The sequence below is a fragment of the Oryzias melastigma genome, linkage group LG6, assembly GCF_002922805.2.
Source record: "Oryzias melastigma strain HK-1 linkage group LG6, ASM292280v2, whole genome shotgun sequence".
Classification (NCBI taxonomy): Eukaryota; Metazoa; Chordata; class Actinopteri; order Beloniformes; family Adrianichthyidae; genus Oryzias; species Oryzias melastigma.
This window is the reverse complement of record NC_050517.1, coordinates 32,266,052-32,281,788: the sequence shown is the minus strand read 5'-3', so window position 1 is coordinate 32,281,788 and position 15,737 is coordinate 32,266,052. Positions and strand designations below refer to the sequence as shown.

The 15,737-nt window shown below is 38.0% G+C and overlaps 1 protein-coding gene across 3 annotated transcripts in view; it reads left to right on the top strand.

Annotated features, from left to right (window-relative positions):
* The window catches only part of fgd4a (FYVE, RhoGEF and PH domain containing 4a), a 70,101-nt gene that overhangs the window by 10,192 nt on the left and 44,172 nt on the right, over positions 1-15,737 (top strand). Inside the window, exon 1 of one of the 3 annotated variants that reach the window (XM_024281229.2) lies at positions 15,096-15,253. The exons of the other annotated variants lie outside the window; for them this stretch is intronic. The gene's annotated coding sequence lies outside the window, so the exon portion shown is untranslated. Of the gene's footprint in view, positions 1-15,095; positions 15,254-15,737 lie in introns of those variants that run through there. 3 annotated transcript variants of the gene reach the window in all.

The window sequence follows — 15,737 nt, the reverse complement described above, 5'->3', positions numbered from 1 at the left end:
CCCTCCAGATCATTTTATTTTGGCATTTACTAGCTAATATTTACGCTACATGCTAGCTGTCTTTGCTAATTTACAATGTTTGTGTTTTTTAGGCTATTTTGGAGTTTAGCTAATATTTCAGCTACATGCTAGCTGTCTTGGCTAATTTACAAGGTTTTTGTTTGTTTTTTAGGCTATTTTGGAGTTTCGCTAATATTACAGCTACATGCTAGCTGTCTTGGCTAATTTACAATGTTTTTGTTTGTTTTCTAGGCTATTTTAGAATTTAGTTAATATTTCAGCTACATGCTAGCTGTCTTAGCTAATTTACAATGTTTTTGTTTTTTAGGCTATTTTGGAGTTTAGCTAATATTTCAGCTACATGCTAGCTGTCTTAGCTAATTTACAATGTTTTTGTTTTTTAGACTATTTTTGAATTTAGCTTATATATCAGCTACATGCTAGCTGTCTTAGCTAATTTACAATGTTTTTGTTTGTTTTCTAGGCTATTTTAGAATTGAGTTAATATTTCAGCTACATGCTAGCTGTCTTGGCTAATTTACAATGTTTTTGTTTTTTAGGCTATTTTGGGATTTAGCTTATATATCAGCTACATGCTAGCTGTTTTGGCTAATTTACAATGTTTTTGTTTTTTAGGCTATTTTGGAGTTTAGCTAATATTTCAGCTACATGTTAGCTGTCTTGGCTAATTTACAATGTTTTTGTTTTTTAGACTATTTTGGAATTTAGCTTATATATCAGCTTCATGCTAGCTGTCTTGGCTAATTTACAATGTTTTTGTTTTTTTAGACTATTTTGGAATTTAGCTTATATATCAGCTACATGCTAGCTGTCTTGGCTAATTTACAATGTTTTTGTTTTTTTAGACTATTTTGGAATTTAGCTTATATTTCAGCTACATGCTAGCTGTCTTGGCTAATTGACAATGTTTTTGTTTGTTTTTTAGGCTATTTTGGAGTTTAGCTTATATATCAGCTACATGCTAGCTGTCTTAGCTAATTTACAATGTTTTTGTTTGTTTTTTAGGCTATTTTGGAGTTTAGCTAACATTTCAGCTACATGCTAGCTGTTTTGACTAATTTAGGCTTTTTAAAGAAGATTTTAGGCTGTTGGGTTCCATTCCGAGTTGGGAATGGGATTTTTATGCAAAAATGTTTTTTCTAGTGATTATTATTTAATTCCTGAAAATACAAATTAAATATTTATTTTAACATACTCCAGGCAGCTATAGTGTCTCTTTTTTGCGTGCAGTTATGTGTTTTTTTGCGTTTTGCAGCCCAGCGTCAGCCCTGTCTCCCACATTTTGCTTCTGTGTTGGATTTGCTCCTCAAACAAACTCCCGTCTTATCCGCCCTCCATGTGGAGCTCTTACTTTTTAGGAGGTTTTGTTACCATCCTGGGGTTCAGCAGCTTCTCATTTACAGTCCGTAGATTTACCATCTGCTCCGCCGGTCTCCGTGTGAGCTGGCACGCTGCTGGGTAGCAGCATGAGAGGCGGCGTTTAGATTCAGAAAGGGAGGGTTTTGTTCTGAGAGGCCTGGGAACCACGGCGCCCCTCTCGAGTCCCTCATCCAACCACTCGGGTTTTGGCAGCATCTCCAGTGGCGTGGATGTTGGGGTCCAGACTCTCAGCTGGGCTGAGTCTTTCAGAGGAAACGTTGTGAGGCGTTCTGCTCCGCTCACACTGACAGGAAGGAAAAGGCTGGAACACCAGCAGGCCGGAGTCCTTTTAGCACTCGCTTTGTTTTCATCGTGGAGCGAGGAGGTCGATCTGAGGGCTAATTTTAAAGTCTTGTAGTGCTGATCATGGGACGGATATGTGTTAATCTCTGATCTATTTTTGTTGCTCTATTGGCTAAAAAAATACAGTTTCAGGTTCTAAAGCTACAATGTTTGTTGATATCAAACTCTGAGAGGTTTAAGGTGAGCAAATATGATATTATTATATGATTATGATATTATAATATGATTTAATTGTGCTCCAAAACGTCCTTTAAAGACAGTCGAATTCCCAAACATTAAACTCACTTCTGTCGTTCTTTCTTGTCCCGTGTGGCTGTGAGTCAGTGGAACGCCCTTCCCACAGAACCGACCCGTGTTCAAATCCCCGTACATCCTCGTGCTGATCACAGCGCTGCTTATTGAGAAAGCGAGCTTGCATAAATGATTAAATGAAGATTTTCTGGACGTGGTTATGAACAGGTGTGGTCATGTGGTTTAAATAAATAAACTCTTAAATAATGTTACACTATTGAAGCTGCTTTTGTGTAATAAAACTAAGTTTTTTTCTGCAAATGGAGAACTGGGATTTTTTTTTCCATTTTTTTAACAGTAAGAATAATTAACTTGATTGGAAGTGTTTTTGAATGGATTATATTGATCTGAAAATCCAGAATAAATCCAATAAAACGTGGTCAATTCTTCTAAAAAAGACAGTAATATCTTTTATTCTGAAATCTCCAAAGTCTTCACTGTCTTTTAGTCAAAAAGCGTAACCTTTGTACTGCGTTTGGGTCAAATTGACCCATTTTCACACTTGATAACAGGTCAGTTTGACCCGAACACGATACAAATGTTAAAACTATAAACGTATTCTGTCCTGGAGTGTAAGGACCAGATCATTTTGGGAATTCTACACCTTTTCTGCGCTTTTGAGTGAAAATTTTCCCCATCCCACGAACTCAGACTCACCAAAGTTTGCAAACCTAGTGCCCTAAAAATAGAAATGTGTTTAGTAAATGACTTTTCCTGAAGAAGACAAAATGACATCATAAAGATAACAATTTAAAAAAATGTAAAAGTGTGAAGTTTTTTACATTTTCCCAAATTATGGGAAAAACAATAACTTTTGTTTGAGTAAAGATTTTTTATGAAATTTCAAACACATGTTGTTACCTTAAGTCGACAACCCCAGCAGAGTTTTCTTGACCTTTGACCTTGGGAAGAGGGCGCCATCTTGAATTTCTCACAAAATCTCTGTTAGTACATTTCTACATTTAAACTTCTCTAAGGGATTTAAATGTATCGCCTTTTGACTCCTCAAGCACTGTTGGGATGCTGCTGGGGAAAAATGTTGGAATTGGAAATTGTAGATGTTGAACGGCGTTAGCATTGCGAGTTAGCAAAAGTGGCGTTCATCTTTTGTTCGCTCAGTTTGTACCAGAAAATTGTAAAAACTGGATCCATGAATCCTTGACTCAAGCTGAATGAAACAAAATACCATAAAGAAAAAACATATGAGGAATGTGGGTGTGGAAAAAAAAAACTCCTTGTTGTCAAGGAAATCCAAAAATGTACTTTTGTAGATTATTCAAAAAACTACATAGATCAATTCGTCATCTTGAGACAAGCAAAAAATAAAATGGTTGCCATGGAGCTAAAATCAACAGAAAAGTCGCCATTTTGATAAAAAAAAGTTTCCTGACCAGCGTGAGAATGAGGGGCGTGTTCTGCTCAGCCAGTGAGAGGGAGCGGCGTGGGTGGGGGAGGGTAGCACCTGCGGGCCGTTCGCAGCTTTAATTTAACATTTAACTTTTTATCTAGTACGATTTCCCCCCCCCCAATTGATGTATTTATTTTGGAAAAGGGCAGAACTTTTGTTTGAGTGAACTTCATGAAATTTCTCACACGTTGTCACGTTAAGTCTACAACAACAGAAGTTTCGTTGACCTTTGACCTTGAGAAGAGGGCGCCATCTTGAATTTTTCAAAAAAAATCCCCTTTATGCATTTATAAATGTAAAATCCTACAAGAGATTTCAATCCATCGCCTTCTAACTCCTCAAGCATCATTGGGATGCTCCTAGGAAAAAAATATTGGAATTAGAAGAATTTGAACGGCATTAGCGCGGCGAGCTAGCAAAAGTGGCGCTCGTCTATTGATAACCCATCTTTTACCTGAAGATTATGAAAGTGGATTCATGAATCCCTGACTCAAGCTGAATGAAACAATATAAGATACGAAAAGAACATATTAGGAATGTGGGCGTGGTTAACAAAAAAACCTTTGTTGCTAAGGAAATCCAAAAATTTACTTTTGTAGATTCTTCTATAAAATACTTAGATCTGTGTATCACCTTCAGGCAAGCAAAAAGTAAAATTGTTGCTATGGAGATAAAACAAATAAAAAAGCTGCCATTTGGATTAAAGTTTTCTGACCAGGGTGAGAAGGGTTAGCCAGTGAGAGGGAGCGGCATGGGAGGGGCTGGGCAGTTCACACAACGCCTTTTGAAGCTTTACTTTAACATTTTATCTAGTATGTTTGTTTTTTCACAATAAGTGTATTGAGTTAGGATTACATTTTCAGAATGAAGGCCACTGAAGTCGGAGTTTGCTGCAGGCTTTTGTGGCGCTTCATCAGTTTTATTCATTTTCTGTTTTTCCACAAACATCCAGAGAGACGGAGATCCACAGCGAGGCTTCAAACCGATCACAGAACCTCATCAGTCAGTGCGGTTCTGAACATCCAGACATTTATTTGTTGGTAAATTAAAATTGTTTAAATGATGAAAGAAGAATTATGTTTAGACCTTGGAGCCCAACGTAATTTTTAAAACAATATTGATTGATTCATGCAGATGAGATCAATGCAGCTCTTCAGGCTGTAGAAATGGGTTTTTGTACACTTGATACCTTCACGAGGTTTGTTTCTGTCCGCGCTGCCTTCACTGGAATATTTATCAGCATTAATGATTCCTATCGAGCCGGTTTGGGGGTTTAGACTGGATCAGGGGGGGATTTTCTCGGTGTGGGGAGATGGGAGCGATAAGATAATGAAAGCATTAAAGCGTCTCGGCGGTGCGGAGGCTTCCTCACACTCACTAAACTAATTGTTTAATCAATGTGTGTGGAGATAAAGTGCATTAGCCCAGCGCTGGTTCTCAGGTGCTCCTCAGCAGATTGACGGCCGATGTGGGACCACAGTGAGGGCCCGGATGGGAGCCGGGCTCCGATGAACCGGCGGGATTCGCACCGTTCACCTTTGCTTGTTGTGTAGTTGTCGCTTTTCTTGGAGCTGCCAGGGAACATGCTCGCGTCTGCGGACAATGCTCGCCATTCATCACTGACCTTCTGCATGTTTGTGGAGCACCGGGAGGAGGGGGGGTCAACCAAAGCAGCGGGGGCTCTAATTTAGTCCATGCCAACATGTGGCTGTGTGAACTGGCAAACCGGCGTGTGAGGAGCGTCTAATGTGATGTGGATTTAATTAGCTGTTTGTGTGGGTGGGAGATGTCACGGTTTGAGTCTGATTCCCCCTCAGGCCACAGAGAGAAAAGGAGAAAGATGATGGAAAATAACAGTAAAACCAGTGATAGAAGCTGATCAGGAAACATCTGAGCTTTAGAAAATGTTTCTTAGATGTTTCACATGTAGAGCTGCACAATGAAACTGATTTAGTTTTTCTGGAGAGTGAAAGGAAATGTTTGAAAATCGTAGTGACACCATAAGAAATGATTTCTGCACAATCTGACTGATGAAATGTGAAGCGTCTAAAAAGAAAAACAGAAAATATTCAAATATATACGCTTAGTTATTCTGTCTGCTGTTTGTGTCCAACATGTGTCCATGACTGAAAGAGTTTTGTAATGACGCTGAAGATGATTTCCAAATCTCTACAAATCAAAACATGTTAAAGTTTCAGCCGTTGTTCCATCTCCAACCTTTAAATGTCAAATAGTTTCTTCTGTCTTTTTATGTTCTGGTTGAATTTCATGAAGGTGCAAAAATTTACACCAGAGGTGTCAAAGTCAGTCCTGGGGGCTGATAGTTTAGTTGCTAGTAGTAGTAGTGGTAGTAATAATTGTCGTAGTTCTAGTAGTAATAGTAGTAGAAGTAATAGTAGTAATAATAGTAGTAGTGATAGTAGTAGTAATACTGGTGCTAATACTAGTAGTAATGTTAGTAGTGGTAGTAGTAGTAATAGTTGTATTACTAGTAGAAATAGTAGTTGTAGTACTAGTAGTAATGGTAGTAATAATAGTAGTAGTTGTAGTAATAGTGGTAGCAATACTTGTAGTACAAGTAGTAATGGTACAAGTAGTAATTGTAGTAGACGTAATAGTAGTAATAGTTGTAGTACTAGTAGTAACAGTAGTAGTAATGGTAGTAATAGTTGTAGTAGTACTAGTAGTAGTAGTAATAGAAGTAATGGTAGTAATAATAGTAGTAGTGATAGTGATAAAAGTAGTAGTGCTAGTAGTAGTAATAGTAGTAGTAGTAAGGGTGGTAGCAATGGTAGAAGTAATAGTAGTAATAGTAGTACTAATACTAGTAGTAATGATAGTAGTGGTAGTAGTAGTAATAGTTGTAGTAGTGGTAGTATACTAATAGTAGTATTAGTGGTATTAGTAGTAGTAGTTGTGGTGGACATTATGATTCCTTCAAGGTGTTTTAAATAATATAAAATGTAAAAAATAAAAAGATAAAATAAAGAAAATTGTAAGTATGTGAAGTTAAAATATGTACATCTAGTGTTGTGCTGTTGACCTTAAAATGTTGTAGCGTTGCACTTGTAAATGATAAAAAAAAAACATAAACATAAACATCATGTACATTTGTACCTAAATGTAATAAATGGATATTCCACTTTCCTGCACAAATATTACACATTTGTAAGGATGGAAGGTCGATTTTTTTAGTGGTTTTTCACCAAACCAGCAGTGATGAAATACATCTTAATAAGCATTTTTTTCATTCTGTGTTTTATAGGTTTTATTGTGTCTTTTTTTAGGTGGAAACAAACAAATAAATCACAAATCCTGTCTAAATTGTACCAACAGAGGGAGCCGAAATGACACTTTGGGGGCAGATTTGTTTTTCCTGAGCTGACATTCACAGCATGTGACAGCCGCTTGATCTGTGGCTGCAGAGCTTTTATAGAGCTTTCATAAAGCCGCCTGTTGATGAATCGCTTCGTTTCTTTTACTTCACTGTTTGTCATTTTTCTGGCGATGAATTACAGCCGTCATGTACATCCTGCCTTCCTGTGCGCACGATGCTCGCCATTCTGGAGCGCGCTCCCTCACACCGCGTTGCTGGATTTGACAGTGAATGCTTAAACAGCCTGTTACTAACATCTATAAAAAGTGTCGCCATGGTAACAACAGGCAATTCTTCAGATAGGAATCTGACTGTGTGGGCTTGTTTGACAGGTGATTTTTTTTTATCTACTTTTAAGATCCCTAGCATTTTTTTTTGTTGCTTTTTTTCAAATAATGTTCAGTTTTTCGGGAAAATAAACAAAAAAGACAAATAAAATCATATTAAAAAATATATATTTTTTAATACTGAACATTTTAAACATTTATTTCTTCATCTAAAGTGTTAAAAATGTCTTTCATATTTGATTATTGAGTCCTCTTCACCTTCATCTCCACCCAGATCCTCATTCCATTAGATTTGGACCATTTTTTTTCTAAAAAATGAAGTTATCTGAGTCTGGACTAGAGCTGAGCAGCTGCGTCTTCCTCTCCGTCTCTCTGCAGTAGAGAACCATTGTTGAAATATTTGGACGAATTAGCTAAACTCAGAGTGTGACCGCATGAGGAGAGCACAGAATCGTACCAGATGACTCCAAAAATGTTTATAAAATGGATTAGGAAAACAAAATTTAGAAGATATTTAATAGTTTTTTAATGAAAATGTTGATGAGCTCCAAATGTAAAACAGCAGTTAAGCTTCAGACCTGCTGTGAGGAAAAATGTGTTTTTGTTGCATTTTTCTTATGATGGAAGAACATTTCTCATAATTGCATTTCCGAGTATTTCTTGGTTGAAATTGTTGTGAATCAGGAGCTAAAATGCAGTTGGAAAAAGATTGTATTTGTGATGTAGAAAACACAAGCTCCGCCCCATTCTGATGTAGACAAATCGATCCATGAACGTCTTTGTTTTCCTGGTCTGAGCTGGAATCTGGATCAGAACCGGACAGCTGGGCAGCTCTGATATTGCGGCCATTTTTGTTGCATCGGTGATGTGAGGTTGGGGGTGTGAGGGGCTGTAAGCTAGTGGGATAGAGTGTAAACCAAGAGCTCTCAGCTAGAGGGAAGGGAAAGTGGGCGGAGTTAACAGTCCCCCCCAGTGATTTTTTTTTCTTTCAAAATTCTGGGAATTTCTAATGAAGTTCTGCTGCTCTGCAGAAACTATGTCCCAGAAAACAACACTTTTTTGAAAAAAATCAAAAAACTGCATAATCCTAATTAAAAGACCACTTAGAACACTTTTAAAATACATCAAAAGATGATCAAAGTGGGACTTTAAATCCAAAAATTTACACTTTGTGAGCTTTTTTTTTTTTAAAAAAATCAAGGAATTGTGTTTAAAAACAGAATGTAAATATGCTTGATTTATTGTAAAATAAGGACAGACATCTTAGATTTTGAACATTAAAGCAATTTTAAATAAATATGTCCTTAAAATCAACAAATTAAGCATACAAATTGTAATAGTTCATCTTTAATAGCTTCAGAATTCAATGTTTGACCAAACAAAACTCTTTATATTGTTATGAATATTCGTTTATTTAGTACAATGTATTTATTTAGTACAATGTATTTATTTAGTAAAATATGGATGATGGGAAGTGGAGGCCGGCTTATTGTGCACCGCTAGTCCCGCCCACATCTGAGAAGTGATTTTCTAATGAAGTCCTGGCGCTCAGCAGAAACTATGTCCTAGAAAACAACATGTTTTTAAAATTTTGTATATAAACGAATAATTAAAAGAACACTGGGATCAAAAGAGGATCAGAGTGGGACTTCAAAGCCAAAAATGTACACTTTGTGAGCTTTAAAAAAAAAAATGGAATTTTGGTTGAAAACAGAATGTAAATGAGGACAGAACATCTTAGATTTTGAACAATAAAACTATTTTTTCAATAATCATGTATTTAAAAGCAACAAATTAAGCATAAGAATTGCTAAAGTTAATCTTTGATAGTTTCAGAATTCAATTTTGACCAAACAAAACTCTTTGTAATATTATAAATATTTACTTATTTATTTAGGAAAATATGGATAATGGGAAATGGAGGTGAGATTACTCTGCACCAATTGTCCCGCCCACATCTGAGAAGTGAATTTCTAATGAACTCTTGCCACTCTGCAGAAACTATGTCCTAGAAAATGACACAAGTTTTGAAAATTTTTGGCTAAAAAAGTTATCATAAATAAAAGACCACCAGGAACGCTTTGAAAAAGATCCAAAGATGATCAAAGTGAGAATTTACAGCCAAAAATTTGTGAGCTTTTTAAAACAAATGAAGGAATTGTGGTTAAAAACAAAATGCAAATGTGCTCAATTTATTGTAAAATGAGGACAGAACATCTTATAAATTATAATAGTTCATCTTTAATAGTTTCAGAATTCCACGTTTGACCAAACAAAACTCTTTACATAAATCTAAATATGAATTCATTCTGTTAAATATGGATGATGGGAAGTGGGGGCGGCCTTAATCTGCACCAATATACCTGCCCTTATCTGAGAAGTAAATTTCTAGTGAACTCCTGCCGCTCTGCAGAAACTATGTCCTAGAAAATGACACAAGTTTTGGCTAAAAATAATCATAATTACAGTAAAAGACCAACAGGAACACTTTGAAAATAGATCAAACGGATGTTTTCTGACCATAAATAGAGACGTTAGTGATATTTATGTCGGAGATTTGTCTTAAATCTCTTCAGTCCACCTGTCTTCAGGTACTTGTGCATCTGCAGGAAACGTCCAGGAAGAGCCGCGTCTCGTTAAATGAAGGGCTGCACGCTGCTGACGTCCGGACGTTGTTATTACTGGCTGGACACTTCACGCAGTGATCACAGTGTGGTGTGAGGATGTGGAGTCTGCAGCAGCTCTGGAGAAATGTCTTCACTGTGCCTGAAAAATATTCAGCTTTCATGAGTTATTAAAACTCCTGAAGCTTGTTTAGTCAGAGAGAACATCCAGCTGCAGAGAGAAATGACAAATGATGAAAAGAGGAGGTGTAGCAGGAAATGAGGTGAGTGTGAACGAGTGTGGACACCAGAAGTGTGTCCTAACACTCGCTGCACGCATCTTCCTGTGCATGAAAGTCCACCCGCTTATGAGAGCTGCACTTCCTCTGAGCGCCGCTCTCACACTTCTGAGCGTCTGCAAGTCATTTCCCATGACAGCTTTAGCACCCTGAGAGCGTCCTCTTCCTTATCTGAAACCGCAAACGACACCAGCAGCTTCACCCAACCGCTCTTAGAAGAAAACACACTAATATCAACAGATATGGTTATTTTTTTATATTTAGGCCTCATTTAGGCTTTCAGATCAAGATCTGTTATTCTGGGGCGACCTGGTCAAAAGGTCAGCATACACGCCAACAAAATAGTTAAAAAATAATAGAAAAATAAGTAAAACTGTTTTTTAAAATGGGCAAAGGGGACAGTTAAGAAAATGGAAGAAATTAGAAAACATAGGCATTGTTTTTAACTAGAGCTGTCAGGCGATTAAATTTTTTAATCGCGATTAATCGCATTGTCCAGAGTTAACTCGCGATTAATCGCAAATTTACATGTGGCCTTTTTTTTAAAGGGAAAAAAATGTGTGGTTCGTGGAATTTAGTAGTTCTATGTTAATTATGAAAACAAGAATGACAAAATTAATAGTTTTCATCAGAAATACTTTATTTTGTAACATTGTATTGAGATAAACTTTCTTAACAATAAAAGGCTGTAACATAAAATGCCTAACAAAAGCCCAAGTGCAAGTGAAGGGCATTTTAAATTCAAAACTTCAATCAACGTTCAGTAAAATAAAATAAAAAACATCAAAAATAAAATTTCCATAACACTTTCATGTTCATTTTTTGTCAGGACCAAATCTTTTCCTCCTCTGCTGAACTACAGTAATAAATGAAATAGAGATTTATCATTTCCAATTAACTTTTGTTTTTTAAAACATTAAAGACTGAGAAAAGCGGGATACACTGTGGATAGTTTGACAGTCTGTTACTGCCGCCGCGTTCTCTGGCTGCAGCTCGATGCAGCGACGTGTCCAGCGGAGCTCACGCCATGAATATGCCGGCAGACAGACCGCTATGCTGGGGCTGGATCACGCTTAAACCTCCAGAACATTTAAAACGTCCCCCGGTGTACTTGCTGTTCGGAACGTCGGGGGTCCGCAGCTCTCGGCGCCGGACGTGAGCCGGTACCACCAGACGTGGTACTGGACGCGAACCGGAGCCGGGTTAGGGTGCAGGAGCTCTCCAGGTCCTAGCGCCGGCCGGTTTTAGCTCGCAGCTCGGTGTTTGGAGACCCGCCCGTGATCTAGTGAGAGCAGCCAGTGAGTTGGAGGGCGGGACGCCCGCGCGCGCGGTATGGAAAGGCACGTATGAGAAAGTCCGCGATTACGGCGTCAAGCACATGTCAGATTAATGCGTTTTTAACGCGACAAATCTGACAGCCCTATTTTTAACCCCTTACAGCTCCTTCTAGGTTTTAATAAGTAGAAAATGAGCCGGAATGGTTATTTTACTGTTAAAGGTAGTCGATCCCTGACTCAGGCAAAGCTAGGCAATCGCCTGGGCCCCCCAACACTCTGGGGGCCCCAAACTGAACTCTTAATAAGTGTATAAATTACATTTTACAGCCATCATTTTTTATATTTCAAATTTCAAATCACTGAAATGGCATAAAAACATATAATATCTCATAAAATCAAGTGAACGTGTTTCATCCGCCTGAGTGGTTAACAAATTAGATCATTTAATGATTTTTCCAAGTAAGAATATTTCTTTAACATATACATGTAATTTCAGTTTTTAAATACTTATCAAAACCTTTAGATTCTGGACATTATGTGTCTAAAAGTGGACATGTAGTAAAATGAATTACTGTTTCACTCTAGGTAAGGATTAAAAAATGGTCATGGGATGTGCTAAAGAGTTGATAAAAAAAATTATGTATTTCTTGTGTGAAAGTCTAATCTTAGTCAATTTAATTTTTCCCTTTTTTCTTCATTTACAAGTAAATCTTTTTATAAAAAAACATTTAAATTGTTTACTATTATAGCATTTTATTTTAAGATGTATTATTGGGTATAATTCTACTGAAAGTTTAAATAGTTTTGTGTATAAAAAGTACTTCAGAAATGAAGTATTTTACAGGAGAGTTTATCATCTTCTGCTATGAAGAATGTGATTTAATTTATGAAGAATGTGATTTACTTTAGAGAAGACGAGTTTCAGAGTCAGAAAGAAACTGGAGGAAATGTTTCTGTTGTCCAACTGGTTGTTTGATGGCAGCAGTTTTCAGAAGTGTGGAATGAAACACCGGAATGAGTTTGGGTGTTTTAAATGACATGTTTACATTTTCATGTGAGTAAAGAGTGAGGAGGGGCGGTTCAATCACAGCAGATGGATTCTGAGGTGGTTTTCAGGTTTGTTCATGTAAAAAAACGAAGATTCTCTTTATTTGATTTTATGTTCACATTTGGATGAATGAGACTAAACCAGTTAATCATGAGTTTAACTTTTGAGATGACTAATAAACATGTCAGTATTTAAAAAGAAACAATATGGAGATTTTTCTAGTTTTCTGTCTGAGTCCTCGAGTCCTCTGACCCACAATCTGAAACAAATTTATGAAATGATTGGAAATTAAGAACATTTTTTTTAAAAAGCATAGAAATTAAACTTTTAAAAAGTATTTTAATTGTCATATAGTCATGATTTCCTTAAATAAGAGGTTGCTACTCTATGGGATTGTTCCTAGTTAAATTAGACAAGTTGCATTACCTGTGATAATGTTTGAGTGAATGCTTTTTTCTGAAAGTACTCATGGAAGATGCTGAAATTCTTGGCTGAAAATAGTGAAATTTACTTTAATTGCTGAAGGGATTTGCTGAAAATCCAAAAGCTGTTTGCCAAATGTTAATTTTGCTAAAAGACTGGAACTTTCTTAAAAAAGAACTATGATGGAGAGCTGAAGTTGACCTCAATTTCTGTAAATTTTGTAATAAAATTTCTTAAAAATCCCTAATCCATGTCAATTTTGAAAAAATATGTAGTGTTGCTTAAATATGAGCTAAACTCAAAATTAGCCAAAAAAAGCTAATCCACTGCTTAAATACGAGCTAACTCCAAAATAGCCTAAAATTCCTCAGTAAACTAAATTGTCAAAAACGTTAGCTTGTTGCTAAAATAAAAGCTAAACTCTAAATCTGCCTATAAAAACCTCAGTAGATAAAAATTAGCCAAAAATGTTAGCATAGTGCTAAAATAGAAGCTAAACTCCACTGCAAACAACTGAACTGAATTTCTAATCAAGCCCTGCCACTCTGCAGAAACTATGTCCTAATTTTTTATTATTATTATTATGGCTAAAAAACTACCTAATTATATTTGTAAATATATCTTAAAATGATCGGTGGGACTTTCAGCCTGTATTTGACTTGGTGGACTTGATGTCATCAGACACACCTGTCTCTGTTTTTCACCTGCCAGCTCTGACCGTTTATTAGAGTCAGCTGGGATGAACTGATGCACAGCTGCTTCTCTTTATGACAGCAAGCTGTAACCGCGTCCTCATTTCAGGAAACGCCCACAGCATGACCGTGTGATTACAAGATCCAACTCTGCTGTTATCTCGACCGCAGGACGGAGGCTGAACCGGTTTCTGCCGAGCATTTTCCCATCACTCGGAGCTCTGTCGAGGACGGAGGATATCCTCGTATTCCAGGATTGTTTCGGTCCGATTTAGTCCGTAAAATCCCAAATGAACAATTTAAACTAAAATGGGAAAACTGAAAGTTCAACAAACTGACTGTAGACTTGGTGTAGATGCCAAATTTGCACCAAATTAGCAACATTTGAATAAAGTATTTCTATTCTGTGCATTTTTAAATAGGGCTGGGTACGGATTATAATTTACAGAATCAATTTGATTCTGATTTTTTTCAATTCTTCAGTTCAATTCAATTTTGAGTTTACACATTTATGCACATTTGTTTAGAAATACATTAACAATCTACTATATTTATTTTAATCTGATCCAGTTCACATCCTGTAAATGTATCAGTGAAATAATGAGATTGTTAAAAACATACAGTGTTACATGGATTCTCCAAAGAAGTTCTAACAAAAATGTTCAGATCATTAACATTGTAAACATTGTTCTGCTTCTCCTGGAGGACGTTTCAGTTTGGCCACTAGGTGGCGATGGCGCTATAGCGTTACACCTTATTCCAGAAGAAGAAGAAAGAATGAGCAGAAACTGATGTTTTAGACCACAAATGGTTACTTTAAAAACATTTCCTTGAATGAGTTTGGAAAATTCAAATAAAGATGTTCAATTATTCAGCAATGAATGTTTAGGTCGACCAAGCGTTAGCATTAGCATTAGCCGTCCTATGAAAAAAATCCCATTACACGTTAGCATGAAGCTAGCGGACTTCACCTATTGGAGCGGCCGTGGCGCAGTGGTTGGGCGGTCGTCTCGGTTATTTATATATCAAACTTAAATCGGTTCAAATATCCGATTTTATTAACCCAGCCTTAAATCTAAAGGGAAATTTTGATCAATTTTGCACAATGAAATGAATCTTTGAGAGTTTTCTCCACCTTTGCTTTGTTTTAATGTGAATGAGGGAAGGAAACCACATTTTTAAGACTTCTTCAAACATTTGAAGCATTTTGTGTGTCTAAAAATGACCCATAAGGTTTAGATTCTATAAATCAACACTCCGAGCTTCTTCCTGCTGACAGGGATCAATGTTTGATCATCTGTCCAGATGCCTCGCTGCCCTTTTATGCGTGGAAAAGGAAAGGGGGGGTTGTTTTGTGTCGCACTCATGTCTCTTAAAGCCGGCAGCAGCAGGGACACCAAATGACTGCGGCCATTGGCCCCTTCCCCTCCGGCTGGCCCTCCCCTCCTTCAGCACAATGAGTCTGCTTGTCCATGCCACGCACACCCACGCCGGCTCACAGAGGAGGCTTCAGTCCGGCGCCGTGTGCCCCCCAGTCTCTGCAGGAATGTGAATTTGCCCGAGAGAGGAAGAAGGCAGCGCTGACAGAAGGAGGGCATCCCTGCTGCAGGTCTGCGCGTCGACGTGAGCGAGCGAGGGAGGAGGGAGGGAGGGAGGCAGCCGGCGGGAGGATGCGGCAGTTGCGCGCGAGTCTGAACCTGCCGCTGTGAGCCACAGCTGGGAGGTGGAGAGGAGGGAGAGGCCGCTTCCGTCACGGGATTTCAGTTTCGGCTCGGCGACGCGCCTCGGACACAGCCTCCTGCTCAGGTCAGTAACCCCCCAACCCCTCCCCGGCTCGCTTTCAGGCTTTCATCCGTCGAGGGTACAATGCAGCTTTGGAGGGGGGGCGGCGGCTAAAGCTCTGCTTCTATCATAAATGCATCTGCGGGTGAGAACGGGGGCGACGAAGGGAGTGGCACCTCAGATGACCTGGATGAGGGCAGAGCGCTCCTGTCTGACAGGTGTGGGCGGGCAGCTGCTCGGCGGGAGGCCACCATCAGCTTCCCCGATAATGCAATATAATTTTAAGTCATTTGAGGAAGCAAATTCAAAATGCACATCTTTAAAATATTTAAGCAACAATCATTTTCAGCATATTTCAGCTTCTTATGTTCCATTTTTGGCTGAATTCTGAGTCAAATCCTCCTGTTTCTGCTATTCCTGCAGCTACTGAGCCGTCCATAAGCTGACAGCCCCCCACCAAAGTTTGGGTGTCATTTGGGTGCAGAGAATCATAGCAACAAGCAGGAAG